The sequence below is a fragment of the Bos indicus x Bos taurus genome, chromosome 9 (genome assembly GCF_003369695.1).
Source record: "Bos indicus x Bos taurus breed Angus x Brahman F1 hybrid chromosome 9, Bos_hybrid_MaternalHap_v2.0, whole genome shotgun sequence".
In the NCBI taxonomy this organism is placed as follows: Eukaryota; Metazoa; Chordata; class Mammalia; order Artiodactyla; family Bovidae; genus Bos; species Bos indicus x Bos taurus.
Genome location: NC_040084.1, coordinates 60,753,189 through 60,779,210, shown reverse-complemented (window position 1 = coordinate 60,779,210; position 26,022 = coordinate 60,753,189). Strand labels below are relative to the sequence as shown.

Below are 26,022 nucleotides of genomic sequence, written 5' to 3'. Positions count from 1 at the left end.
CTTCAATTCCTCCACACACATAGCACCGACACCTCCCAGTTCTGGGTCAGTTTATTTTTCCCCTCATGTGTAGTGATTATTGTAAATTCAGCTCTAAGGCCATCTCTCAGGTTTCAGATTTCCTTTAGGAGAACTGTGCCCTATTCCTGTCTCACTTTCTTATATCCAGCACAAAAGTAAGTTACAGAAATAGAGGAAACATCTCTTTATAAAATGTGATATTTGAGTAAAATTCTAAATGCAAAATGGTTAACGGCAGAGCTTCATAGAATCAGGTCAGCCTTGTCTTGATTGGGTTTCCCGTGGTTTTTAATGCTACATGGGTCATACTGTGTGTAGACGCCTTCTGCCATGCTTTTCATGTCACTCTCTACTTCTGTTGCCACCATTTTAATTCACAACATTAGCTCACATCTCTGGCCTGTTAACTTTTTCACTGGGTTTTCCCTGCCTCTGTGGTCAAGTTCCTTCAATCTGCAAATCCCACCAGCAGTGGCTGGATTTATATGTCTGGACATTGTTAGGAGTGGGGTCACTGTGCTGTCTAGAATACCCCCAGCATTATGGTCCTGACTCTCAGCCTCTGCAAGCCTCTTTACTGTGAGTGCCACATTAATTTTCTAGTCTTATTACCTGCTGCTCCTTGACCCCCAGATTCTACCCTGTTGATCTGACAAGCCTGACAGTCCCTGAGCGGGTATTGCTTTTCCTCCCACCTGTCTCTGTGCTGAGAAATCTGACCCACCTTGGAAGTGGCACCATCTTCTCCTGCATTACTTTCCAGATCCCTGCCGTTGGCAGCGTTCCTCTGCTTTAGTCAGCTCTGGTGTCACTCATTGGGAATTATTTTTACGTTTGTAGGCTCTTAGCTGCCTTGCCGGAGGGTAGGAACCAGCTCATCCCCTGGACACACTCAACCTGCTTGGTCTGCGGCGCTCAGTCTTTCATCCCCTTCTGGTTCTTTCCCCGTCACCGTTCTCATTTCTCCTGCTGTAAAATAACAACTGCTGCAAATTCTCCTTTTACCCAAATTCCCTCCCAGTACAGCCATCCCTTTCTCTTCTTGCCGTCATGATTTTTTTTTAATGGAAGAGACTGGCTTTGTTGATTTTTCTGATAAAGTTTATTGGAGAAAAATACAAATAATACAGAATTTGAAGAGGGTAAAAATCATCCAAAATGCCATCACCCAAAGATAAATTGCTTTTTACTAAACATCCTGTCCCATTTCACACATAAACACACACACTCTTGTGTGTGATACACAATTTTATATCAGTGAAATCACAGTGGACATACTGTCCAGTGAGCTCCTTAAAAAAATTCAGTATTTTGGGGACATCTTTCCATGTCAGTTCATGTTAATCCTCATCATTTCTATAAGCAGTTCGCACATCGTCCATTGGATAAAAAATTATTTACCACCTTTTGATGAGGATACCCATTCTTTCCTCATTTCTCATTTGTATTGCTAATACTGTAGTTATATTGGTTAGGGGTCTCCAGAAAACCAGTCAATCCTGAGGGAAATCAACCCTGAATATTCACTGGAAGGATTGATGTTGAAGCTGAAGCTACAATACTTTGGGCATCTGATGCAAAGAATCGACTCATTGGAAAAGACCCTGATGCTGAGAAAGATTGAAGGCAGGAGAGGGATAACAGAAGATGAAATGGTTGGATGACATCATTAACTCAATGGACATGAATTTGAGCAAACTCTGGGAGATGATGAAGTACAGGGAAACCTGGCGTGCTGCGGTTTTCGCAAAGAGTTGCGAAGAGTCAGACATGACTGAGTGACTGAACAACTCCAGAGAAACAGAACCAGGGGACACACACATGGAAACATTTTTATAAAGAATTAGCTCATGTGATTATAGAGGCTGAGAAATCCCAAGAAATCTCCTGGAAAGCCTGAGAACCAGCAGGCAGGCAGGCAGGCCTCAGGCAGAGAGAGTAGGTTTTCTCTTGCTCATCCTTTTATTCTATCAGAACTCATAAGGATTGGATGAAACATTAGGGAGGACCATCTACTTTACCCAGTCTACTGATTCAAATGGCAGTCATATTCAGAAACATCCTTATGACACCCAGAAATATGTTTAACCAAATAGCTGGGTACCCAGTGGCTCAACTAAGCTGGGACAGAAAATTAACCATTCTAGTAGTTAATATCTTTATATAGCTATTCTTAAACTCACCCCTCTCTTCCCAGTATCCCTTTAAAAAATATATTGTTTATTTATTTGACGGCACCAGGCCTTAGTCGTGGCATGCAGGGTCTTTTAGTTGCAGTACGTGGGATCTAGTTCCTTGACCAGAGGTTGAATTTGGGCCCCTGAGTTGGGACTGCAGAGTCTTAGCCACTGGACCACCAGCGAAGTCCCCCCATTATCTCTTTAGGATAAATTCCTGCATGTGAAATTCGTGGGTCAAATGTGTGTGTATTCTAGATGATTTTATTGCCCATCAGAAAGGTAAAGTTTTCAGTGGCTTTTCCACTGCCTTCACCAACATGAATATTGCCAAATCATCCTAATCTTTGTCAACTTTATGCTTTAAAAATCTCTCTCTTTTTTTTTTTTGCATTTCTTTCAAGAGTAAGATTGAATATTATTTTGTAAGTTAATGTTTGCATGTGTTTGTGTTTTCTTTCAATTAGACTGACTGCTGTATACTGGACTCTTTTAGGGTCCTAAATCCAAATAATTCCAGTCTTTAATGGAGCTTTTGATTTTGTGTGTGTGTGGAACTGCCTAATCAGATCCTCTGTCCATTTTACTATTTGAGTGTTTTGTCTTTATTCATTGATAAGAACTTTTCAAAAATTATGCATGCTACCACATTTTAAACTGTGGTGCTGGAGAAGGCTCTTGGAGAGTCCCCTGGACAGCCAGGACATCAAACCAGTCAATCCTAAAGGAAATCAACTCTGAATATTCATTGGAAGGACTGATGCTGAAGGTAGTTCAATAGTTTGGACACCTGAGGTGAAGAGCCTACTCATTGGAAAAGGCCTTGATGCTGAGAAAGATTGAGGGCAGGAAGAGAAGCAGGCAGAAGAGAATGAGATGGTTAGGTAGCACCACTGACTCAGAAAACATGACTCTGAGCAAACTCCAGGAGATAGTGAAGGACAGGGAAGCCTGGTGTGCCGCAGTCCATGGGTTCTCAAAGAGTCTGATTCAACTTAGTGACTAAACAACGTTAGTATATATTATCACAGTTTTAAATTTTTGGCTTTTCAGTTTTAATAAAGAAGAATGGAGCTGGAGGAATGAAGCTTCCTGACTTCAGGTTATACTACAAAGCTACAGTCATCAAGACAGTATAGTACTGGCATAAAAACAGAAATATAGACCAATGGAACAAGATAGAAAGCCCAGAAATAAACCCATGCACCTATGGGTACTTTATTTTTTGCAAAGGAGGCAAGAATATACAATGGGGCAAAGACAGCCTCTTCAATAAATGGTGCTGGGAAAACTGGACAGCTACATGTAAAAGAATGAAATCAGAACACTTCCTAACACCATACACAAAGATAAACTCAAAATGGATTAAAGACCTAAATGTAAGACCAGAAACTATAAAACTCTTAGAGGAAAACACAGGGAGAACGCTCGATGACATAAACCAAAGCAAGATCCTCTATGACCCACCTCCTAGAGTAACAGAAATAGAACAAAAGTAAACAAGTGGGACCCAATTGAACTTAAAAGCTTTTGCACAGCAAAGGAAACTATAAGCAAAGTGAAAAGACAACCCTCAGAATGGGATAAAATAATAGCAAATGAAACAACTGACAAAGGATTAATTTCCAAAATATGTAAGCAGCTCATACAGCTCAATACCAGAAAAAACAAACAACCCAATCAAAAAGTGAGGAAAAGGCCTGGATGGACATTTCTCCAAAGAAGACATACAGATGGCTAGCGGACACATGAAAAGATGCTCAACATTGCTCATTATTAGAGAAATGCAAGTCAAAGCTACAATGAGATGTCACCTCACACTGGTCAGAATGGCCCTCATCAAAAAGTCTACAAACAATAAATGCTGGAGAGGGTGTGGAGAAAGGGAACACTCTTGCACTGTTGGTGGGAATGTAAATTGATACAGCCGCTATGGAAGACGGTATGGAGTGTCCTTAAAAAACTAGGAATAGAACCACTGTATGGCCCAGCAATCCCACTCCTAGGCATATACCCTGAGGAATCCAAAATTGAAAGAGACACATGTGTCCCATTGTTCATTACAGCACTATTTGCAATAGCTAGAACATTGAAGCAACAGAGATTTCCATCGACAGATGAATGGATGAAGAAGTTGTGGTATATATCCACAATGGAATATTCAGTTCAGTTCAGTTCAGTTGCTCAGTCGTGTCCGACTCTTTGCAACCCCATGAATCGCAGCACGCCAGGCCTCCCTGTCCATCACCAACTCCTGGAGTTTACCCAAACTCATGTCCATTGAGTCAGTGATGCCATCCAGCCATCTCATCCTCTGTCATCCCCTTCTCCTCCTGACCCCAATCCTTCCCAGCATCAGGGTTTTTCCCATGACTCAGCTCTTCGCATGAGGTGGCCAAAGTACTGGAGTTTCAGCTCCAGCATCAGTCCTTCCAGTGAATACCCAGGACTGATCTTTAGGATGGACTGGTTGGATCTCCTTGCAGTCCAAGGGTCTCTCAAGAGTCTTCTCCAACACCACAGTTTATAGGCATCAATTCTTCGGCGCTCAGCTTTCTTCAGAGTCCAACTCTCACATCCATACATGACCACTGGAAAAACCATTTACTCGGCCATAAAAAGAACAGGTGGATGAATCTAGATCCTATTATACAGAGTGAAGTGAGTCAGAAAGAGAAAGAGAAATACCATATTTTAACACATATATACGGAATCTAGAAAAATGGTACTGAAGAATTTATTTAGAGGGCAACAGTGGAGAAACAGACATAGAGAATAGACTTATGGACATGGGGAGAGGGAAGGAGAGGGTGAGATGTATGGAAAGAGTAACATGGAAAACTTACATTACTGTATGTAAAATAGGTAGCCAACAGGAAATTGCTGTATGGGTCAGGAAACTCAAATAGGGGCTCTGTATCAACCTAGAGGGTTGGGGTTGGGAGGGAGATAGGAAGAAGTTTCAAAAGGGAGGGGATATATGTATACCTATGGCTGATTCATGTTGAGGTTTGACAGAAAACAGCCAGATTCTGTAAAGCAATTATCTTTCAATAAAAAATAAATTAATTAAAAAAATTGAGGGGCTTTTATGATTAATATGAAAAGGCCTTTGTACTCCTAAAATTGTAAAAATATTAATCCATAGTTTCTTCTGGTATTTTTATGGTTTTCTTTTTTTAATTATCATTTATTTTTTATACTCAAAATGGACATGAGTTTGGGTAGGCTCCGGGAGTTGGTGTTGGACAGGGAGGCCTGGCGTGCTGTGGTTTGTGGGGTCTCAAAGAGTAGGACACGACTGAACTACTGAACTGAACTGATATTATAGATATTGTAACATCTATAATTTTGCTTTCATTTTTGTAATTTCTTTCCTCTTTTTCTTTGGCTGCACTGCACTGGCACGTGGGATCTTAGTTCCCCAAACAGGAATTGAACCCATGCCCCCTGCAGTGAAAGCATGGTGCCCTAACTAACAGATTGCCAGATAATTCCCTATTTTTATACCTTCTAATAGGTAGTGACCTCTTTGTTTTCAGTGGCTGTTTAATTCATTGGGTACTGCTAAACACATATATGGATTGCATTATTTCTTCTTTATTAGCTGAACTGTAAAGAGAAACTTTATCTCATTTACTATTCGGTTCACTATTTTGATTACTCATTTACTATTTGGTACAGTTCAAAATAGGACAGGTAGAATAAATCTTAATTCTTTATCAGTTAGATTTTATAGGAGCTTTCTCATGATAAAACTAGTGTAATCTTAGTCTACTGCACAGAACACAGTGCCTATTGGAATAGCTTCTTGAAATACCTTTCTTTTAAGTAATGGTGTAGAGATTTGTACAAGATCCTACAGATAGTGGATTAGGTAAGAGGTTGTGTAGTTCCATCTCCTGTGTTTTCCCTAAACGAGAAGTAACCATTTCTGCTTGCAGTCCATCCTTCCTCCCTCCCTTCCATCTCCAAACACATAAATATAAATGCCTGTATGTATTATATATGGACATGCTTATCACTTCAAGTTCCAGTCCCATAAGGTCAAACTCTAGGTGACTGTGATTGGCCCAGAGTTAGTGAATCTACGGTACATGCCTGCTGGGTGAAGGAGCCCCTTGGAGGAGCAGGAACAGCTAGTTATTGGAGGTCGCTGTGCTTCTTGGATCTTCGCTTGTCTCTGGCAATAGTCCTGCTTCACGGTGGACCTGCCAAAAATTCGTTGGGTGCTTTCCTGTCAGTCCCTCTCTGGATAGCCTGTGCCAGGAGTGTGAATACAGCACCTGGGGATTCAGGCGGAAAACCTCAGGGTGACAGGTGCTGACACGCCTGGCTCCAGGTTAGAAGGGGACGATCTTGCTGCCACCATCTCAGCATCTCACCAAATCTCCCCATCTCTCAGCATCTGGGCTATGACTGGCTTCCTCTACAAGGCAGGACAAATCACACTGTTTCTTGCTGCTAGCACACTGCCCCCCAACACCCCATCTCCCGAAACAACCAAAGTCATTCACTCTCCTGCTCCCATGACTGCTGATTGCTCAGGGCAACGTGTAATGTCTGTGTAATGGCTCTGTGAGGAGGATTCAGGTTCCCAGGTACCTGGGCTCGCACCTGGCCAGGAAAAGCCCCAGAGGCAGAGAGGCCACTGCCTGCTTCCTGACCTCTCACCTGCCCCCATGGTCACTGGCCTGTCGTCATGCCTTGCTTCTACTTCCTGTGTGGTTAATAGAGACTCTTTAAATGAGACATTGCTGATTTTTATGTTCCTGACCAGGCATCTCACGTTTTGAGTTCAGGCACACTGTAAGTTTTTGCTCGACATTGCTGATTTTTATGTTCCTGACCAGGCATCTCCGTTTTGAGTTCAGGCACACTGTAAGTTTTTGCTCGACATTGCTGATTTTTATGTTCCTGACCAGGCATCTCCGTTTTGAGTTCAGGCACACTGTAAGTTTTTGCTCGACATTGCTGATTTTTATATTCCTGACCAGGCATCTCCGTTTTGAGCTCAGGCACACTGTAAGGTTTTGCTCGACATTGCTGATTTTTATGTTCCTGACCAGGCATCTCCGTTTTGAGCTCAGGCACACTGTAAGGTTTTGCTCGACATTGCTGATTTTTATGTTCCTGACCAGGCATCTCGCGTTTTGAGTTCAGGCACACTGTAAAGTTTTGCTCCCTTGCCTTTGTTTTTTGTTTTTATGTGATCACTGCTGTAGGTCTAGAGAATTGACTAAAACTTGTTTTTCTTCAAAGGCGTCATTTCTTGGTTTTTCTTTCCTTATAAAATCTTGTCTTTATTCTTATCCTTCTAGGGTTGCCTAATCGTAAGTCTCACCAGAGAATGTCTGTGTCCCTGATGCATAGTGTTGATTTTAAGAGAAGTAACATTATTTTGTAAAGTAACATCTCACATTACTAGTGCGAATGGTTTTTTAAAAAATTTGTTTTCTAAGCAACTGTCAATCCAGTTAATGGTGGGACTTGAGGCTTAAAAACTGACATCTTATAGGGAATTCCCCGGAGGTCCAGTGGTTAAGACTTGGGCTTTCACTGCTGTGGACCCGGGTTTAATCCTTGGTTGGGGAACTAATATCGCACAAGTCACAGCAGTGCGGCCAAAAAAAACCAAAAAAATTGACAATGGGTAATGCTGTGTATGAAGGGGATACAGGAGGTAATGCTTATCTGCCAGACTTCCCCAGATGGCCCCATGAAATACTATACAACTCACCCAGCTTCCTTTTATCTTTTGCTTCTCACCTCTAAAGCTGTCATTAGCTTGAGGTCGAGAAAAAAATGTTCAGAATGTGTAGTGGTCCACAAATAGATATGATCAGTGTTCATAAAGATGCTTTCATTGACAAACTATAAGTATCAATAACTTGTAAAATTTTTTCTCTTCTCTTTTAATCTGAAAATTGCCCACTACATTGTTAATTGAATATAGTCTAGAAACAAGCCTAATTCATTAATTTCATTTTGGCTTGAAATTATTTGTATTTTTACTCTGCCTCCTTTATAGCCTACACTGAAGAGATATAATTTAACTTACATTCTTGATCTGATCAGAATATTTGTACTTTATACAAATATCAGATCAAATATTTCTTGATCTGATCAGAGTATTTGTACTCCCTACCACTGAGGGAGTCAATGTAAAATGAGAAATTTGTCTTACTTATAAATTGTCAGAAGGCAACAATCTCAAGACTCATGATGTAAATATGAACAGATGGATGGAAACACACTTACTTAGGAGACAAACTCTAGGAGCCCAAACCTAAGATCTGGACATTTCCTGTTTAAGCAAAAATAAGAAAAAATGAGAGCATATATGGCTCCCACTCTATGACTATTTTCAAATAAGAGTTGCTGTACTTTAAATTCTGTTTGTGAAGCTGGGAGCTAAGAAGAAAACAATCTAAAACGTGCATGTTTCAACTAAATATGTATCTTAGCATCTGTACTGGCATGCATATGATTGGAACATGTAGAGTTGAATCAACACCCTTTGTTGTTTCTGGCAACCCTTGGTTGCCAGAAATAAAGACATCAAAGGAAATAGTAAACCAGGCAGTGAATCAAAGCTGCATGAGCTTTCCATTTAGTAGTTATTGTAAGTCTCTCAACTGCTTTCTGATTGAAACTGTACTTCCTATAGCCCCCTGTGAGAAAGGGCCACCCTAGGTAGACCAGTTGTTCATTCTTATTAACCTTTACTTTGTACATATGTAGAGTTGTTTCCCAGATATATGGAAATTCACAAAGGGAGTGAAACGTTAATGGGTTTAACAAATACTGCCAAATTGTCCTTTGGAAAGGGTGTATCCATGTGCACTTCCACCAACAAGTGAAGGTGAAACCAAGCACTGAGTTGTAACAAATACTGTGGGTTGTTTGTTGGTAGCCAGACTAGACTGAAGTTTACCAGTCATCTTCTAGTCAAGAAGTTGATTCTTGGAATGGCTGGAAGCTATTTCAGACAGTGTAAAAAGATTTACAGATATTCTTAGAAAAGAACATTTTCTAAGAATACTTAGAATACATTTTCATAAATACTTTAAAATGAAAATATATAACTATATCGAATCTTTAAAAATAACACATAATCCTACTTTCAATAGATACTCATTTTTGCAAATTACTGTCGGCATATGGATATATTTTACTGGTTATAATTTGTATAATTTACTGTTACAATTTTTTTTCCCACAGAACTGTCTCATAAGCTGTTTCCTGTTTCTGTATGTTCATAATGGTCATTTAAAAGCTAAATTTTGTCATTGTACCATAATGTGCTAATTCAGCTCTTAATATTGAATATTTAATATACAACCGAATACTTAAACTGCATGTTCTTAATTTAGATGTATTGACTTGTTCTGATTATGAGAGTAATATAATTCATTATTTAAAAATTTGGAAAACACACAAAAATTAGGAAGAAATACCCAAAACTCTTTCTATAACTTCTGTTAATGAACACTGTGAGCATTATATATTTTTACTCTTTTCTTCCCTAATATTTTATTTTGCAGTTTGAGAATATACTATTTGTATAAAACATGTTCATTTTTACATATTTCTAAACTCAGGTTTTTTTGGCTGTACCATGTAGTATCTGGAATCTTAGTTCCCTGACCAGGAATCGGCCCCATGCCCTCTGCAGTGGAAGCGCAGATTCTTAACCACTGGACTGCCAGGGAAGTCCTTAAATCTTTAAAAATACCATTTTTCTGTTTTAAAAAAAGTGGAAGGTGCTTTTTTTCCCTGACTATAACAGTAATTTGAAACTACTACAGAAAATTGAGAAACAATTCCAGGCATCCATAATATCACCCTGAGGCATATACCATTAATATTTTGGTTTATTACCGTCACATTTTATTTCTTTAAAGAAAATTTGAGAACTTCTACCATTAGTGGTTAATGTGGGGATGATCATGGACTCTAAAATAAAACCCAAGTTAAGAACTCTTACTCTATACATGAATATACCCCTTTTAAAATTAAACATTATAAAACAGGCATTTAAAAATTGTTGTGAACTCTCATAAATCTACACATTTGCTGATTGTTATGGGTTGAATTGTGTCCCCCTAAAATGCACTGTGAAAGTCCTAACTCCCTTTATCTCAGGTTGTCACTTTATTTGTAGATAAGGTCTCTATTGAGGAAGTCATTGGTGTGGGTCCTAGTCCAGCCCGACTGATATCTTTATGAAAAGAGGAAATTCGGAGACAGACTGAGATGGAGATGTTATCCATTCACAGGACAAGAAGAGAGACCTGGAATGGATCCTTCCCTCACAGCTCTCAAAAGGCATCAACTCTGCTGACACTTTTATTTCAGACTTGTGACCTCCAGAATCGGGAGACAATAAATTGTGACTTGTTTAGGTCACCAGGTTTGTGGTATTTGGTTATGGCAGCCCTCAAAGGCAAATGCCCTGATTACAGATGTAATCTTACATAATATAGACGTTTGGATGCTGGTTTACTGTGCTGGGTTGGGAGTACTAAACTAACAAAGTCAAGCTCCCTGACTTTGAGGTGCTTAGACTGGCACATAGGAATTGAACCCTGGGGTCATGCTGTGGTGGGCAGTGCTCAGGGCATCATGGGAGCCCAGAGCTGGCCCAGGGGTGAGGGCAGATTTCCCAGGAGAAGTACCACTTGAGCTGAGTTTGGAAGAATCACTGGGAGCTTACTTAATGTTTCTATTGTTGAACATTAGGGTGTTTTTACTTTCTTGTGTTTTTCAATTATTTCTTTAGGATAGATTCACAGCAATGCATTATTGAATTGCATAACATCCCAATGTGAAACTTGAAACGTCATTTTTAGGGCAGTATAATATTCTAGTAAGTGGATGTTTCCATGTTTATTGAATCATCCTCTTTTGTTGGATAAGACTCTCCCTGATGCTGTTTCCAGTTTTGCTGTTATAAATAATGCTGTCAGGAACATCTTTCTGCAGAAAGCTTTCCCCACAATTAGAAGTATTTCCTTAGTGATAGAATCCTAGAAATAGAATTACAGTATCAAAAAAGTCAAATTATTTTTCAGAAATACTGATTTACATTCCTATTAGTAATCAAGTAAAAATTTATGAACATATCCATTTTAATTTATTATAATCTTTTATACCCTTTGGGGGCTTCCCTCATAGCTCAGTTGGTAAAGAATCTGCCTGCAATGCGGAAACCTGGGTTCGATCCCTGGGTTGGGAAGATCCCCTGGAGAAGGGAAAGGCTACCTGCTCCAGTATTCTGGCCTGGAGAATTCCATGGACTGTATAGGCCAGAGTGTGTTAAAACAATTCAGTACTTACCTCTTTTGAAGACTGAACCTTTCCTAGGAAGCAAAGTGAGATTTGTGTTATTTGGGATGGAAGACCCCCTCCTCCTTAGATTCTTTCCTCCCCCTGAGAAAAACCTGCTTAAAGGGCATTGCACCATCACAAACCTGCCCACAGAATTTCTGTGCTGGTTTCTCACCAGCAGATGTGTGCACTGGCCTCTGCTTATCCTCTCTTAGGTCAGTGCTTATCTGAAATCTAATTGTCCCAAAAGATCAGCCTTCCAAGTGGGCTATTTCTGTTCTATTCCGAGCTTTTTTCAAAAAGACTCTTGTCCTCTGCATTCTCTTAGACCCTAAATGTTGGCAGAGTATCTACTGTCATAGAGTAAACAAAAACCTCACCATCGTGGTGACATGCTAGACCTATGTGGGCGTGAAGGAACCATAGAGGAGTGACGGGGTTCTCAGTGAGAGAAGAGTTTGCTGACAAGCTTTGTATTGTTGCTTCATTTTAAAAGTGAGGTGAGAGACCTCCCTGGTGGTCCAGTGGCTAAGACTCCCTGCTTCTAATGCAAGGGGCCCAGGTTCAATCCCTGGTCAGGGAACTAGATTCCACATGCCCCAACTAAGAGTTTGAATGTCACACACAACTAAAACGTGGTGCAGCCAAATAAATAAAGAAGTTTTTTCTTTTTTTTTAAAAAGAGAGCATTGAAGGTAAAATTTGCTCTTTAAAAAAAAGTGAGTGTGAGTATATTTTATTCACTCAACTATATAGCGAATATCAAGGAGCGAGGACTCACCTTAATTAGTTTTGTGTTCTCTGCCCCAAAGATTGCCCTGCATAATTAATTGATGCTGAATAATCATTGATATAATTTTAAAAAATGTCCCACTAGTTACTTAAAAAACTTTACTCTTGAAGTCAGGGGAAAAAAAAAACAAAGTCATGCATAGTTTAAACACTACAGAAGCACATATGTGGAAAGTATAAATCTCTTATATTCCTATCCCATGAAGATGAACAACCAGGGTCTGCAATTTAGGATGTTTCTCCAAATTTTTTTCCTAGCATTTAAAAAAAATATAATGATGCTTAACCTAAGTAACAATAAATGAAATACAGAGTGAACAAAAACAAGATTCCCCCCATCCTGTTCTCAATGACAAAGCAAAACATAAAAATACAGATTGATCTCATCCATGTTGGTGGTCAGGTAGGAAAATGGCACACCCGTAGGGCAGGGGAGGGAGAGTAAATCTATTTGGAGGGTAATTTGTCAGTAATTACCAAAATTTTATCCATGCATATCTTGTGCAGTTTCTCTGTTGACTTTGGAAAAGGGAGAATGTTGAGAGCTGTTTTATAATAGTGTTCTTAGGTGATGTACCAGTGTATTCGTGGTGGTGGTGGTGGTGGTGGTGTGTGCGTGCTCAGCCACGTCTGATTCTTGGTAAGCCCACGGACTGTAGCCCGCCAGGCTCCTCTGTCCACGGAATTTTCCAGGCAAGAGCACTGGAGCGGGTTGCCATTTCCTACTCCAGGGGTTCTTCCCTATCCAGGGATCCAGCCCACATCTCTCGCGTCTCCTGCATTGGCAGGTATGTTCTTTACCACTGTGTCACCTGGGAAGCCTGATGGTTGTGGTGGTGGTGGTTAGGTGTCTACTGGGTGAGGAGGCTTGAAGTCTCTTCTGAATCTGCTTGGTACCCAGAACAGTGCTGGGGGCAGTGTGGGTCACAGCAGTTCTCTTATTCTTTCCCAATGTAGATGGAGAGAGAAGCTTTCCTGGGGAGGAGATTTTTAAGGGGGAAACAGTCCCCCTTAAGAAGGTCCCCTCAGTCCCTGCGGACACTTTCAGAAGGCGTTCCCTAGAACTCCCTCCTTGCCTTTGCTTCTCAGTCCTAAATTAGCAGAGAGATCCTGCCCTATGAAATATTCATAAGATTCAACTGACCGTAAAACACTTTGTAAATTTAAGTGCTGTAAGTGACCCAGATTATATCAGCAACTTTTTGAGAAATGGGAAGAGGAAGGAGAAGGAAGGTAAGGGAATGGATCCAGGGAGCCAACCTTGCCATTCACAGACCATGATAAATGGGTCACGGATCTGCACTTTTGTAATTTCAGAAATGACTAAGGCTTGGACTGTTTTTGAGCATCACAAGAGTGGCTTCGTCTCAAGATAAATCAGTCTTGATACATTACACAGATTATGCCACTTTTTAAATCCATATATATTGTTTTCATAGTCATCCTGTTTCCAGCTCGAAAGATCCTGAGAACCCATAGGTAGTCAGGGGGATCTTTTCACGTCAGAGGCTAAGTAAGGAAGTCCCTGAAGGCAGCTGGCCTGGAAGGAGTTTCTGCCATCACCTCTCTTGGGGAGAGGGGCCTGGGGTAGGTCTAGGAGTCTTGCAGGACAGCAGCCTTGGGTCTGACTCTTGGTGGGGTGGCGGGGCAGAGGCAGTGTTTTTCACTGTTAGACAGCTCTCCTCGGCATATGCAGATGCTGGCTCCGTCCAGCCGTCCACCCTTTGTTCTGCTGGCTGGAGCCCCCGGAACAAATCTGCTCTGTGTGTGCTTCCTGCCCCGTGATGGCCGCTCCCTGCCCCCACCCTGTCTAAATCACATCTTCCTCGCAGGACAGGATTCCTAGGATTTCTGCCCTCCTGGTTACCCACTCTCCTCTGTCTTATACTACGTGGACCTGCTAGTCTTCCCCACCGCCTCCTCGTCCTTAGGGCTGTGTTTTTATAACAAATGCTGACACTGTTAAGTTTGTTCAGTTTCTTGTTTCTCCATATCACTCCATTGTCTCATATTGACTTATAAGTAAACTAAAACCCCAGAGCAGTTGCTTTTTGAGTCTGAGTGAAAGATGGAAACTTCTATTTCTCTGAACTTTTTTTTTTTTCCTTTCAGCTCATTTTTTTTTCCCTAAGCCAGACAGACTTCTTTTGGAATTCTGATTCTGTCGGTCTTATCTAAAGCATTCATCTCTCCCAGCGTGGTGTCCGCGGATAATTTGAAAAGCCTGTGATGTATTTACCTAGGCTCAGGACTCTGAAGAGGGTGACAAATCCTTCATGACGAGTTTGCCAGATGCCTGCTGGCAGCCAGCAGCTTCCAGGCTCCGTGGAGAGAGAGAAGGACCAAACCCACGGCCTGAGTGCCGAGGGGCCGGGTCGGGGGAGCTTTGGTTTGACTATTGACATGTAAATGGTCTGAGGGGCCCGAGGCGATCATTCCAGACTCTCGAGCCATCCTTCCAACCACACAAAGCCCAGCCCTGGATGGCTGCAGGCTGTGCCCTGTGAGGCACCCGGCATCCTGGCTGCAGAGGTAAGTCCCAAATCAGCTCTGCTGTAAAACTTCTGTGTGGGACGGTGACTGTGGACTGGAAATTTCCCCAGGTACATGCAGTGAGAGTGGTCTCTTTGGATGTCGGTCGACAGAGGCTCAATGAAGGTTTTTGAAATAAAAAAGAATACTACTAAGTGATGATTAATTGGATTTGGTTTAAGAAAAAAAATCACATTTGCCCACATGCATGTGCATATACAAAATCTGATGGTAGATGCTAGTTTCAAAGTACTTTTTGAATTTTACCTGAGATTTCTGTAGCATTGTTTTTGGCATCATGTTTCTATAGTCCCTCGGACACAGCCCTCTTCTTTCTCTCTCTTGTCTTTAAGTCCTTTCCAGCTCAACCTCCCTTCTTGTTCTTAGAGTAATGGTAAATTGTGTGATTCATACAAGGAATGTCATTATGTGCTTTACAAGTTAGAGAAGTGAAAGAAAAGTTATACACTAAATTTATGAATAACCTCTACTAAAGAATGGAGGTGCTGAAGTTTGTGCTTTTTCCCCCCTCTCTCTCTAAAACTAAAGTGGAAGAATTTATGTAGCTACAGTGTCCTAAATTTAACATGTGAATTATAAAAGTTATATATGCCAAAACTAGCTCTATGGGGATTAAGTCATCAGCCACAACAGGTGCTGACCTTTAACGCCCCCTGAAAGGAGTTCAGGACAGAGATCAGGAGTGAGGCACTCTGTGCTCTGGGGAAAGCTAGCAGCACAGGACTTCATATAGTTAGATATTTTCAGGAGAAAATGTTATGAACCCAACTTGGTGCATCTTCTCATACCTGGAAAAGCACTAAAATTGTTAACGGAGACAAGTGCTGCTTGTGACGTAATAGCGACCTTCTACGGAGATGTGTGCTGGATTGTGTGACCCCCCTCTGTCTCATCGTATATGCTGTGACCCGCCCCTACGCCTCTTCAGAGCAGTTCCTCACAGCTGCCTGAGAGACTGTCTCCTGGGCTATCCTCCTCAGAAAGTCCCCAAATACAACTGCACTCAGAGCTCTTATGTTGTCCATTTTTTCAGTTAACATTGTCATGCTTTGGACTGATTTTGTTACAAGTCCTTTAAGAACTAGCAAGAAATTATTTAAAATATAAGTTGAGATGTCATATTCAGAATGAGTGCTAGTTTGAGTTAGAGTATCTTGATTTTTAAAAAAACCTCAAGGGAATTCCCTAGAGGTGCCTTGGTTAGGACTCTGGGCTTCCACTGCAGGGAGCACGGGTTCCATCCATCCTTCGTCAGGGAACTAAGACCCTGAGTGCCCTGGGGCCCCCTCCAAAAAAAATCTCCAACTAAAAGGTATTATTTGGTAAAAGCTATCCCATGTAGAACTCAGTTCCCTGACTGATTGAAGAGATGGTGCTTTAAGAAAAACATTTTGTTAACAAAATGCAAATGTTTCCAGACCTCTCTCTCTTTCTCTGGTACAGATATTCTTGGCAATATGAGTTCTGCGTACAGTGCATCCCATAGCCTTGAATATTGGTTGTTAGTTCAGACACTTCTTGGTCCTATCAGAGTAATTATGATGATAGAATTATGCTCCCATACCAGAATACCCATAATGAGACTGAAAAAACAGCTCAGGCAGTCAGGCTTAGATCCAGAAGCCATAAATCCTATCAGTGAAGTGTGAAGTTTGTTCTTAATTTTGAAGGATCTCATGCTCTAAGGAGCAGAATTAGGTACAATGGAAAGAACACAAAACTGTTATGAGACGTCTAGCTACTCAGGTGGCCTGGGCAAATGACGGACTTCCCTGCCTCAGGGATGGACCAGGTCAGTGGTTCTGGACCAAGGTTGGCACGTCCTTACAGGGGCCCTCAGGAATGTTGAGGGGGAACATTTCAAGTTGTCGCAGTGTATGGAGGCAGTAATGATTGAGGACCCCGGATACTAAAATCCTGAAATGCCACCTGGTCCAGGGAAGAATTGGTCCACTCCAGATGCCAGTGGCGTCCATGTTGACGGACACTGAACCCAGCGGTCGTCTCTGAGGTTCTTTCATGTCTGTTTCTCTCAAGTTCACAGGCAGAGCATCGAAAGCATCTAGAATGATGCCCTATTATTACACTTAGCGTCTGTATCCCGTGTGTGTGTACGTGCATGCTAAGTCACTTCAGTTGTGTCCGACTCTTTGCAACCCCATGGACTGTAGCTCTCCAGGCTCCTCTGTCCGTGGTATTCTCCAGGCAAGAATACTGGAATGGGTTGCCATTCCCTTCACCAAGGGGTCTTCCCAATCCAGGGATCGAACCTGTGTCTCCCATGTCTCCTGTATTGCAGGCGGATTCTTTACCGCTGAGCCACCAGGGAAGCCCCTGTATCTCACATTTGGTGTCAAATGCTGTGTTGTTGGGAGTGAGGACAGATCCAGTCGTGCTGGGTCAGGATGCTCAAAACATGGCAGCTTGGATTCAGAGCTTCGTTGTTGGGGCGTTCCCTGCTCTTAGCTCTACCAAGACTGTTCAAATGCAGGTACAGATCTGGCCTGGGTGCTGTGGTTGGCTTTGGATTGTCTTTCATGCCCTCCTGTCCTCAAAGGGAAGAAGACCGTTCATTGTGACCACAGGCCTGGCCTCCAGGGCCTGGGCGGCTGTTTCAGCCCACTGCCCTGCTTCTGGGCACTATCCCCTCTGTTGGGAAGGGGGTTATCGTGGGGACAGGTGGGGACCTGCGGGCGCGCAGGTCCACCCGCCTGTTGTCACAGGCCAGGCTGGAGGCCCCGATGACACAGAACAAGATTCGGGCTGGAGTAAAGATTCCTAGGGAGTATGAATTCTTAGATAGTTTAGTGTGATTAAATTTTTATTTGACAGTCAAGTGCTATTAAATCAAAGTCCCACAAGAAAGCTCTCAGGCTTATCTTTGTGTAGAAAGCAATAGAAGGGTGAGTGACTAATCCTCACCAGAAGTTGGCTGTGATGTTGTATATATATGCCATCTTACGAACTAACTTGTAAGATTACCTGGAACGTGTTTTTTAAGTGATGTGTTGTTAAAAAAATTCAAGTATATAAAAATACCAGTAGTTAACTTTGATATATATCCTGCTTGTCTTTACAGTTTTACAAAGTTAGGGTTACAGTATGTGATATTTTGTAACTTTCCTTGTTCATGTCACACTATCTCATGAAAATGCTTCTATCGCAGTTATATTACATCATTTTACATGACTTCTAATGATCCATTGAGAGGACAGGGCAGAGACCCTAGAGTCAGACTCTGGGTGCATACCTCAACCTTGCCTCTTATCAGCTGGGCAAGTTATTTAACTGCTGTGTGTCTCCCCCTAGTCTTCTGTAAAATGGGGAGAACAATCATACCCGCTCGACTGGTCTGCTTTGAGAATTAAATGAGGAGACAGATGTTGAGTGCTTAGAATAGACCCTTGCATAAAGTAAACACTTACTATAAGGCATCATCTCCTCATTCCATGACTGAACCATCTCTACTGACCCCTTTCCTGATATTCTTGCAATTAAATCCTTTCTGACCTCTAGAGGTACTACTTTTGGGTCAGTTTCTGAAAGTGGGATTTCTGGGTCAGAGAGCAAACCACAGTTAGAGGCTTTGGATATGTATTGCTGAATTTTCATCCTTTCTCAGAATTCACACCTACCAGCTTTTTTCAGCTAAATATAAAAAAACATTCAGCTTGGCTTCCTTCTCATATCCTGTGTGTTCTGGGACCTTCCCCTTCCAATATTGGGGAATATAAACTCATGTAATATTGCTCTAGGGCAAGTATAATTAAGGAAATGAATTAGCCACAAAATGACTTCCATAAAGCATGCCATAATCAAATAAAAAACAAGGCAGTTCACCTCCATTTGGTATTTCCTGTGCTCTGACTTCTCCATTGATCAAGGATTGTTTATGTGTGGGAGAAAGTAATATGAAATGCGTAAGTGTAGTCCTCGAGCTGTTTTCCCCTCCAGCCAAATTTAACTTCTAGACATACTGGAAGGAAAAAAAAAATTAACCTTCAGCAACATGATAGGAGACGTACATGAAATTAGCCATATAACTTGTAAAACATTAGATTGGTCCCTTTGTTCTGTGTTAATATGAAAATCACTCACGTTATTGCATTCACTTTTACATTTACCATGACAAAACTGTTGTAAGTTGGTGTATACAGAGATGGGATCCATAGTGTTTGCTCCCGGACCTGGAAGTGAGAGCTGTGGCCCGGGTTCCTTGTTCAGCAGGCCTGTCTTTACCAGTCGCTCCATGATAGCTTAGTTCTCCTACCCATTGTCTTGGTCAGGTGGTTGAGACCCCACTGCCCAGCATGACCTGGCCTGGCCTTTGCACGTATCATTGCTAGATAAAGCCTGCTTTTGTGTTCTCAGCAGTCCAGCCACCTGCATTAGATGATAAACACGAATGCAAACATGAACGTTTAAACCATATGACCCAACACAATTATGAGGAAGATGTTTGGTTGATTCCGAATATATTCAGTTTGGAATCTCATTAATGTTACCAAATGCAAGTTTGTGTGCCTGATGCACAGTGAGGCCAAACAAACTGAAGCGGACTTTGGAGCAGAGTGAGTTTTATTGCAGGGCCAAGCAAGGGAGCTGGGTGTGTGTGAGGCTGGAAAGGCCTCGTGCTCAGAATACCCTGAGCTCCCCGAAGAGCTTCAGCAAAGCAATTTTAAAACCCAGGTGAGGGACGAGGGGATCTCAGGGCATGCGGCCCACTCTTGCACAGTTCTCTGACTGATTGACGCTGGGGTAACTGGGTGGTTTATGTTATCCTTAGGCTCCCATGGGTCTGGGGTCTCATTGTCATCAGGTAGTTAATTTCTTCCATTTGGTGGGGGTTTTAGCATCTGTAAAACAACTCTGGAAGTGTGTGCATCAGATACCATTACCTGGGCACTTCAGAGATGAGCTATAGCAGAGGATATGGGGGAAGGGTCTGTCCCAGGAAGACCCCACAGAGTCCTGTACAGTTATATTAGGAACACAAAATGTGAAAATTCTCATCAAGAATTCCAGATCTCTGAAAATATATCTTAGGACCCCAGAACTATGCTCAAGAAAGGTTGACTCGGTTTGCAGACACTGTCCAAGGTATTTTTGATAATTATTGGCATTCCCAAAAGAAATGTGGGTTATATTTTTATTATTTCTTTGAACAGAACACTTGATTTACCTTTGTGCAAAGATAGTGGCTTTCAGACTTTTTGACTGTGACCCGTTAGAAGAAATACATTTTGCATAGTGACGTACTGTGTACATATCCATTTAAACACAGGCAAGGAAACAGTTGTTTCCCAAAATACATGCACCGCACTCTGATATTTCTAGTTCTGTTTTATTCTTTAAAATGGTGTTTATGATGGTACTGATGAACGTATTTCCAGATCTGCAGTGGAGATGCAGACATAGAGAACAGATTTGTGGACGCAGTGTGGGAAGGACAGGGTGGGACGGATGGAGAGCATAGCCTGGAAACATATATATTACCATGTGTATAGCAGATAGCCAGTGGGGGTTTGCGGTATAACACAGGGAGCTCAACCCTGTGCTCTGTGACAACCTAGCGGGGTGGGATGGAGTGGGGCTTGGGAGGGAGGTTCAAGAGGGAGTGGACATATGTGTACCTCTGACTGATTCATGTTGATGTATGCAGAAACCAACACAATATTGTACAGCAATTCTCCTCCGACCAAAATTTTTTTAAAAAGTGGTGCTTATGACGCGCTAACTTACTTGCATGACCCACAAATGAGTCTGCAGGGCCTCTAGTTTGGAAGTCCTGTTCCAGGACTTTATCATGGGCCTTTATCACAGGAAGCCTGTTGCCTTCCTCTAGGTGCTGAGCCCCGGGCATCAGCTCTGGTCAGATCTCAGGGCCACAGGGCTGACCCGGCAGTGGAGATGGAGCCCCATGTGCTGGCCGCCTGGGCACTTGACCAGCTTCGCTCCTGAAGGCATTCATCCTTCCCTGGACTGACTGCGGCAGCTGACAGCTCCATCTGAGTGGGAAGGTTTAAACAAAGACAATAATTCAATTTGAGTGCCCCTGAATCACATCTTTGTCTCTGCTCTTGACAGAACAGAAGGAAGTTGTTCATTATTAAGGATGCCAGCTGCCCATGGGTTGATGTATCTGTAGCCAGGCTGGCTCACTGTCAAGTCGAGAAGGTAAAGAGCTAGTTCCCCAGTAGGTGTGTTTCAAAGGAGTACAGAAAGGATTTCCCTAAACAAGTCTCCTCATTCCCTTGTGCCTAAAATTTTACATTTAGAAGTTCATCCTTTTTGATTTTCCAGCTCAACATAAAAATATCCTCAAGGAAAGAGAATACCTTAAGATTGCATCAGATAACATTTGGTGAGGATTTGGACAGCCACTGAGAGTTGGGGGACGAGGGCGCTACAGCAGGAGGCAGGGAGCCTAGAGGACTGTGGTCAGAATGGAGGGGCTTCAGGCTTTTGGAAGTTTCTGTATCTAATGATAATTTGAAAGCTGGAAGCATGGTGCTCTTTAAAAATGTTTTTATGAGAATTTTATGAAGACCTCATGGCTTGGAGCAGCTTCAGCAGGGCTTAGAGATGAGGGAACTGATCCAGATGATGACGGATGTGGGATGAGGGCACCCTGCAAAAGTGACCAGAGCTCTTAGGACCACTTGCCACTCAAGCATTATGTGGCCCAAATAACACGATAACCCACTGAACTCAATGGGTTTGTATTTTTGTTTAACAGATTGTCTGCAGACGACGTGACTTAAGTATGCCATCCGAGGTTCCCATTTTATTTTGTCCAATGCCTTCCAAACACCTTGCACACATTTAGCCCTTTTTCCTTAATTGTAGCTTTCTGCTTGGTCAGATTACCACAATTTGATTGCATGCCAGTTTGCTTTTCCAGTTGTTGGTTATGATGGAATTTAGAGATAGAAAAAGACTCTAGTGATCACCTGGGTCGATGTTTTTCAGGCTGTGGTTATCAACCCATTCCCTGGTCATTAAATCGGTCTCATGGGAGTTACTGACAGACCCTGTGGGTTGAATGGGTGAGACTGCTGTAAATATTTATCTTTCCCACCAGGCATTGTGCAACACATGGGTACCCCGCTGATGAGTAGCAATATACACAACCCATTTCTTGGGATACAGATACATTCTTTGTCTTGTTTGACAAATACGTTTATCAAATTAAGCACCTGTTGTTTTTAGGTATGTTGGGGAGGGGCCGGGGGTACAAAGGTGAGGAAGATGTGGACCCTGCCTTCGAGATGCTCAGGTGGGAAGACAGGCATAAAAGGTTACTGTGACACAGTGTGGTGGCTGCCCTGGTGGGAACGTGAAACTCCCTCCTCCTTCCCTCAGGGAGCACCTGCCCCGGGGAGGCCGCACTGTGGAAAAGCAGCAGTGAACACAGTGAGAAGAAGCTGCAGGTACGCCTGTGAGAAGGACAGGCGAACCACCCTCAGCTTTAGAAAACGAGACCAGGAAAGGCTCCTAGTGAGCAGTGACAGCTCAGCTTGGTCAGCGCAGTGGGTTGAATGCTGGCCCCCGAATCTCCATCCGTGGCCTAATCTCTGGAGGAGGTGAAGAAGGGATCCTTCCCGGAGCTTCCCGAGGAGGGACTGGCCTGCCCACACCTGGGGTTTGGAGTCTGGCCTCCAGACCCTTGAGGGAATTAATGACTGCTGTTTTAAGTCACCAAGTTTGTGGCAGTCTGATATGGCAGCCCTAGTAAACATAGGCAGGAACCACAGAAGTGGGGGGGTGTACTGGAGGGAGAACAGGGGCGGGAGAGAGGGGGGCCATCTGGCCAGAGCAGAGATTTTGTGAAAAGGAGTAACAGGAGATAGGTCTGCAGAGCTGGTGTTGGACTCCTGGCCTTTGTGGTGGTCTGAATACTGCTTTGTTTATAAAGGCTCATCTGATGATTCATTGTGTTGCCACTCAGGTAATGGCTCCTAACATTGAATGGCCCGGCAAAAAAACACAGGGTGAGGTTTGTTTATTCCTCTGGCGGCTACACTCTTGTGTGAACACGTGGAAAATGCCAGCAGTCACTGCACACTGGGGAGGGTGACACCCCGCCCCCCTCAGGGCCGCTTTTAGTCACTTGTTCTGTCTTATTCTTTCCTTTTTTCCCCCTCCCCTCATCGTATTCTTGAACTTGTATTTCTCACTGCCTTTTCCTAAAAAGTGATATTTTTACGGCATTTTATTTCCTGGAAATTGTCAGTTAATGCTGAGCTCATTCCTGTGATGTGTAGTGAAAGTTGCTCAGTTGTGTCCGACTCCTTTGCGACCTCATGGACTGTAGCACCCCAGGCTCCTCAGTCCATGGGATCCTCCAGGCAAGAATACTGGAGTGGGTTGCCATTTCCTTCTCCAAGGGGATCTTCCCCACCCTGGGATCGAACTCAGGTCTCCCACGTTGCAGGCAGACTCTTTACCGTCTGAGCCACCAGGGAATCCCTGATACGTAGTGAGCATCTTTAAACCAGATAGATGAAGAAAATCATGTTCCTTATTGTGAAACTAGTCTATGCTCATTTCAGGGATGCTGAAGTTCAGGCTGTAGTACAGACCTCCTGCCTCATGCTTCTTCTTCTGGAACTGGGCCGTTTGATGCCTTTTTGTTTTCTTTAGTGAGATAGAACTTAGGTGTGAGAACATTTTGGGGTCAGTTTAAATTTTATTTCTTGAGTTGAGAAATAGCAGCTAAAGGTCTGGTGTCTCAGCTGTCTGTCTGACCCGCATGATATCTTCTTCTATCTTCACTCCCCCATCAGCCAAATTTTACATACTCTTATGTTTTATGGCTTTAATGATGAATTTTTAATCACAAAAATAATTCAAGTTTATTATAAAAGTGTCCAATGTTAGGTTTGAATGTATTGCATGCATGCATGCGAGCTCAGTCACTCAGTCAAGTCTGTCTCTTTGTGACCCCATGGACTGTATAGCCTGACAGGATCCTCTTTCCATGGGATTCTCCAAGCAAGAATACTGGAGTGGGTTGCCATTTCCTCCTCCAGGGGATCTTCCTGACCCAGGGATTGAACCCGTGTCTCCAGCATCTCCTGCATTGCAGGTGGATTCTCTACCTCTGAGGCACCTGGGAAAGCCCTTGAATATATTGCTCCTCAGTATTTTAGCTGGCTGCAAAGCCCACTCCCCACTTTGCTATGGTTTGTACCCCCCGCCCTAAAACTCATGTGATGAAACCAAATGCCCAAATGTCTTTGGAGGTGGGGCCTTTGGGAGGTGATTAGGGTTTGAGATGGAGCCCTCGTGAATGGAGTTAGTTCCCTTATAAAAGAGGCCCAGAGAGCTCCCTAGTCCCTTCCATGTGAGGACACAATGAAAAGGCACCATCTGTGAAACAGAAAGCCAACTCTCACCAAACACCAAATTGGCTGGCACCTGATCCTGGACTTCCCAGCCTCCAGAATTGAGAGAAATTGCTGTTCCTTAAAAGCTGCCCAGCCTGTGGTATTTTGTTAGAGCAGCCCACATGGACTAAGACATACTTCTCTCCCGGTATTAGTTTCCTGTGGCTTGTTGCAACAAATTCTCACAAACCGGGAGGAGTAGAACAATAGAAATGTGTTTCCTCACAGCCCTGGAAGCCAGGGCTCCAGAATCCAGGTGTGGGAGGGGCAAGCCCCCTCCAGAGGCTCTCGCAGGTTCTGTTCTTGACTCTCCCAGCTAGCTGGGGTGCAGATATTTTTTGGCTTGAGGCCACATCACTCCAGTCTTTGCTTCTGTCTTCACAAAACTGTTTCCTCTTGTGGTTGTCTGTGTCCCCAGATACCCTCTGCCTCTCACTTATAAGGATACATATGATTGCATTCAGGGCCCACAAGGTAAATTCACTCTTAGGCCATGTGAGGTCATACTCGCAGGTCCCAGTCTTAGGGTGTGGATGTTATTTTTTGGGGGGTACCGTTCAACCCACTAACCGTTGTTAAAGGAAAGATTATTATGACACAGGTTAAAATAGTAAGAAAGACTTTATTCAGGAATGTTGTGATAGGTGTCAACTATTGCTGTAGGGGAGAGAGATTGAGCTCCACTGTGAATGTGACAAGAACAGATGGGGTTTTATAGCCAAGGAGGGGGTGGAGGGGAAGTTACTAAGAAGAGACATCAAGGGTAGGAGGAATTCTTGTTAACTAACAGAATTCTTACTGAAGGCCAGCCAGAGTGATCAACTATCACCCAAGGAATGATGGGGGAGGGGATAAAGAATTTGATCAGGTATTGAGGGTGATCGAATATTAAAGTGGGAAGTATTAAGGGTCCTAAACTGACTTGGCAGGATTCTTGCTAAAACTGGGCTATGCAGGCCGGACAAGGATGGGGACCACTGGGAGCTTGATTAGGAGAGAGGCTTTGTCACAGTTCTCTTAAGCAGTATTTTCCAGACTCAGAAAGACCATAAAAGGCAACCCAGATTCTCAACAACTGAGCTCGTGACCCTGGGGGAGCTTCACGCTGCAGCTGCCTAATTGGAAAAGTGGCTCCATGCAGGGTTCTCCTCTCTTGTTGTCTGCAATCAATCTCTCTTGCCTCTCCAGACCCCTTGGCATGTGGACCTGCTGCCTTCTGTAGCAGGATCAGTCTACAGGACCCTCTGCTCCCCCCCCCGCCCCATGCCAATCCTGCCCCACCCGGCCCCTCTGCCCACCCCGCACATTAGAAAGCAGCACCTGCCTCTCCCTGAATGTTATTGTTTGGATTCAACCCATGAGGGCTGATGTTAGGGAACTCATTGTGCATCAGAGAGAATTTTAGATAAATCACTGTGGGAAGAGGAAACTGATTGCTGCTTTAGGGCCCAGCGTGGAAACATTTGGCAGCTGATAAGAAGCCCCGCGGTCATTCTAAGGCCCTGCTTTGGCAGGAACCCCGTCTGTGGCTTGGGGGTGGGGCAGAGCGGGTCTGACTTCAAGCCTGGTATCCGTGGGGAGGAGGCTGTCTGGGGAGCTCTTCCATAGCAGGAGAGGAGGGCTCTGTCTTCAAAATGACCTCATCCCTCTGGGTAGGACCAGGGTGGAACCGCGTCAAGATCTGTTGTTGGACTCACATCTGGGCAGGTAGTTGCCGGCCTGTGTCCTGCCCTGGAGACAGGTAATAAATCATT

General features: G+C 43.2%; 1 protein-coding gene across 5 annotated transcripts in view; it reads left to right on the top strand.

Annotated features, from left to right (window-relative positions):
* Positions 1 to 26,022, top strand: part of ANKRD6 (ankyrin repeat domain 6) — a 183,199-nt gene that overhangs the window by 36,621 nt on the left and 120,556 nt on the right. The gene's annotated exons all lie outside the window — the stretch shown is intronic.